Source organism: Suncus etruscus, chromosome 9 (assembly GCF_024139225.1).
Source record: "Suncus etruscus isolate mSunEtr1 chromosome 9, mSunEtr1.pri.cur, whole genome shotgun sequence".
Lineage (NCBI taxonomy): Eukaryota > Metazoa > Chordata > Mammalia > Eulipotyphla > Soricidae > Suncus > Suncus etruscus.
Genome location: NC_064856.1, coordinates 107,544,312 through 107,548,819, shown reverse-complemented (window position 1 = coordinate 107,548,819; position 4,508 = coordinate 107,544,312). Strand labels below are relative to the sequence as shown.

General features: G+C 46.0%; 1 non-coding gene across 1 annotated transcript; it reads right to left on the bottom strand.

Annotated features, from left to right (window-relative positions):
• Nucleotides 1-3,687: 3,687 nt before the first annotated feature.
• LOC126019597 (U4 spliceosomal RNA) lies at nt 3,688-3,824 on the bottom strand. The gene has a single exon (XR_007499234.1). It is a non-coding gene; the product is annotated as a U4 spliceosomal RNA (small nuclear RNA).
• Between the last annotated feature and the right edge of the window lie 684 nt (nt 3,825-4,508).

The following is a 4,508-nucleotide window of genomic DNA, read 5'->3' as shown; positions in this document are numbered from 1 at the left end:
ATGCTGAGGGGAGTGGAAGGCACAGAGACTGCTTCTGAATCTTATTGCTCCAAACCAACACAGGAACCTGTGGGTAATATTTCCTTACACAGGTAATGTAATATTTCTGTCTGCGCTGCTGTGTTCTGTGATGTCACACATGACGATGAGAGTGTGGGGACCCACCTTCGACAACCTCCAGTCTCTCTCCTGAACATATTCTTGGATCTGGATCCAAGGAAGGACTCATTGGGTCTTGGGAACAGGCAGGAATGCTGGTCATGGATTCTGTGTGAAAGATAAGAACAAACTCCAGAGCATACTGACCCTGTGATCCATGAGGGAGGGAGTGATATTTCTGAGCTGGGCACCTGGATACCAGAGGGGCCACACAGTGGGAAAAGGCACCAGTGATGCTGACTCGATCCAGAGAAGTTCTGCTGGGCATTTAGACTGGGTGATGATGCAGTTGCAGGGAAGGACCAGCAGAAGGCCATGTGAGCTCCTTCCTCTGCTGCTTTTTAGGTAGCCATAAATACCTCTGTGGAATTCTCAAAGGGAAGTTGGGGGGTATATGCCCTTTCTGCTTGAACTACAGTAGCCCAAAACCACCCCTACACCCTCCAACAGAAAGGGAGTGTTTATTTTCTTTCCCTTCTAAAGAATTCCGTGTAACATATCAGTTCCCAAGTATTTTTAGAACCTTCCAGAAAGTAATGCTCCCCAAAAGTGTGAGTCAAAGGCCTTAGCTTTCAAATAGTGGGGGGGGGGGGAGAGTTGGGGACTCAGTGATGTTACTCAGATATATGTGCAATGCTAAGTGCAATCAGGATGTCCCCTGGGGTCAATTTCTTCTCTCAGATGTTCTTGATGCTCTCTGATTTGTGCTACCTTTGTCCCTACACGGGGTGCCCCTGTACCAAGCTTGCCACTCACAGAAGTTGCAGCTCAAGAGACCCTGAAGTACCGTATTTTCCAGCATATAAGATGACTTTTTTTTTTTGGGCCACACCCGTTTGACGCTCAGGGATTACTCCTGGCTAAGTGCTCAGAAATTGCCCCTGGCTTGGGGGGACCATATGGGACGCAGGGGGATCGAACCGCGGTCCGTTCCTTGGCTAGCACTTACAAGGCAGACACCCTATCTCTAGTGCCACCTTCCCGGCCCCTAAGATGACTTTTGAAATGAAAAAAAGTCAACCGAAAATCAGGGGTCGTCTTATACACTGAGTCTATCGCGAAAAACGTCTTGATATGCTGCTAAACGAAAATCATCTGGATAGTGCCTTGAAACGAATTTTCCAACTCGATCCTGCACCAATCACTGCAAGGCTGCTCAGACTGCCTCTCTAACTCAGCCAATCCAAGCAGGCTTTTGATGCATCCAAATTACACAATGTTCTGTACCTGAATCTATACTGTAAAAAGCCTGCTCAGATTGGGTAAAGTCAGAAAGGAAGTCTAAAATTAGGGGGTCGTTTTATATGCCGGAAAATACGGTAGTCAAATCATCTTTGAAATTAGGGCTAAAGTCAGTGCTCTGCTTTGACCTCAGTGGGTCACCTGACTGTTGAATTAATTTCTAAATCTTTAGTCCTTGATGGTGGATGGAATGGATGGGGGAGCCTTGCTCCACCAGTCTGGTGCCTGCAGCTTCTTTGGCCTGGAGGGTCTCAGGGTATCGGGTAATGGCGAGGAAATTATCCACAGCAGTCAGATTTCAGGAGACATGAAGTTTTATTATTAATAGGCCCTAGCCACGATATGTGGCTTCTAAGTCAAACAGCCTCTTTACTTCTCCTGCACTTATCCTATCTATCATCTCTCCATGCTGAGTCCTACTGGCTGAGCCTCTCTCCCCAAATCTCTCTTACACCCCTCAGGCAACCCCTTTGTACCTTTCATAGACCCCTCCCAAATGTGGGCTGGTCTGATCATCAGGTAAGATTAGCATTTTGCCCTTGGAGCGTTAACAACATGAGCAGTGAATTGGCAAAATTGTGTGGAGTGTTGAGCCAATGAGATTCTGCCTGGAGACCTCTGTGGGATCCTGAGGCCACTGAGAGGTGGATGTGCACTGTTGTCGAAGAGGAACACCCGGGTGGATGGTACACAAGAAACCGTGGAAGGAAGCAGGAGGTTTGGGCTGGGACATGTGGAAAAGACAAGCAGAGGAAAGATGGGGTGAGTCGGGCAAATGGGTTGTACTCTGCAGGAGGCAGAAGGAGCTAAATCAATGGCCTCCAGGGCTGGGATAACAGTCATGGTCACATGGACATCCAGGCTGGGTGCTTGGGCCCTGGTTCAAGATCCTGTCCACTGGGGGTATTAATGGGTCTCTGTGTCTATTCAAAGAACAGTCCTCAGGAGAAAACCGAGGAGAAAACCACATATGTGACCTTCGAGTACAACTGTTTATTGTTCTGTCCCAGCCAGCAGGAAAGGGAGGAACAAGGGGCCACCAGGGACCTGGTGGAGATGGTCTTTCTAAAATAGTGCTCCCTCTTTTTTCTTTAATTTTTTTAATTAAGAGAACAATGATGTAAAGAGGAGAAGGTAAAGTTACAGTGGAAGGACAATCGCCCATATACAGAGTTCTCAAAAGAAATCTCTTGCTGACACCTAAATATTGAGCTTACAGTCAAGAACATTAAGAAAAATAAGGCAGAACCTATGTACAATTACTTTGTCCACAAGTCCCCTGATTGTAGTACATTATAACATTTCTTAGCAGTACCCAAAGCAATCTAAAGCCACGAGATTTATGTGACTTCTTAAACATTGAAGGCATAGTATTTTTTTATATTTTCATGCACATGCATATTAGTTTAAATTAACATCAAAAGTTTAAGGTTTTTTTTAAGGGTTAGAGTCAAAAGATCACAGTAAAAACGGTGTTAGAGTGGCAAATATTGTTTGCATAGGCCCACCAAAATGTGGGGGACATGGAAAGGAAAAGCCTTGGTCTAAATACAAGGAATAGTGCTTCCTCTTACTGTCTGCTGCCACGTTTCCTCACCTGGGGGAGGAAGAGAGAGAAAAAGAGAGAGTGCTTGTTTACTATTTTTAAAAATGCAAGTTCATCTCTGTCATATGCATTACCTCAGCCCGACCCATTAACTCCCATAGGCTCCTCTGTCCCTCTGCAACTTGGGTCTCCTATAGGAACTTCCAGGCTGCAGAACAGGGATCATGTACCTAAGACACTTCCAGCTGGGCTGAAGTGCCCCCTATTTCTCAGTGCCTGGAAATTAGGTTCACCAAAACTATGTAGTCAAGAAGTCAAGGCACCAGACTCTATCCCCATGGCTCAGTCAGATGACTCGGTCAAAGAAGTCACCACAGGACAATCTTACAACTCACCCCATTTGTGGACGACATTTGGCTCCCCAAACCGCCACGGTGAGTAGGCCAACTGCAGCCACAGCAATTGCTAATAGATCTGGTGCTTTTTTCAGGACCTGCAGAAGGAGCACAGGGTGACCCCACTTCTTGAGACTCCAGGCATCCACAGCCTTCCCCAGGAGGGATCCACTGGCCTGTGTCCTCTTCAGCACAATCACAGGAGGAGCAGGCAGGCCTGAGCACCAGGGACAGGAATGCTGAGTTTTGGGCAGGGCCCAGTGACTTGAACAACTTCCTCAGCCATGTTTACTTGTGAGGTAAATAGAGGCTTTTAAAATAGTTCCCATTTGTATCTTTTTTCTTTTTTCTTTTCTTTTTTAATTGCCAATGCCGACTATATTTCAAGTTGTCATAGCGGGTTATTGGGAAAAATTTTCAATTAGCAATAATCCAGCTTCGGATAAACCACATTGACTACAATACTGCCACTGCACAAAGCTCCCACTTGTATCTTAATTGTTTTCTATTGGCCTTGTTTTCGTATTTCTTTTCACTTGCCCTTTCCCCCTCCCCTGGGGGGGCTTCGTTTTGATCTCAATAAATGAGATTCAGACCGCTTAGTTGAGAGCTGCCATCTAGGCTTGTGCTTTCATATTGTGGAGCAACTGGCTTGTGGGTGAACAGCTTGCAGTGTGAGTTTTCTTGCCTGCTAAAACCTCTATATCTGTTGGATTATTTATTTTGGGGAATTACTACAAGACAAACTACTCCAATACGCTCCAGAAAGGGGGTATGAGATTCCCCTGTTCCCATTGGGGACTGTGAAGACATTCAGCCTGGTTTACAGCATTTACTCTCCTCCCACTGCTCTTCTTTGTGCTGGGCTTATGTATTTGGGGATGTATATCAGAGCAATGTAAGAGTAAGTGATTTGGCCTAGTGATAGCTTTGGTAGGTTTATTTCCAGGCACAGTATATTTTACAAATGAAACAACAGGGTTCCACACTGAGACCTGTTCTGTCTGGCACCAGGTGCTAGAAGTAGATAGCACTCAGAGACCCCACTGCCAGGCATGTGCTCTACAAATCAACTCACAGCCCTGGCCCCTCTGTCTAATCCTTGCAACTCCTGTTCCTTGGGTTTATGCTCCCTAAGTAGTAGCTCACCCCAAGAACTAAACTGA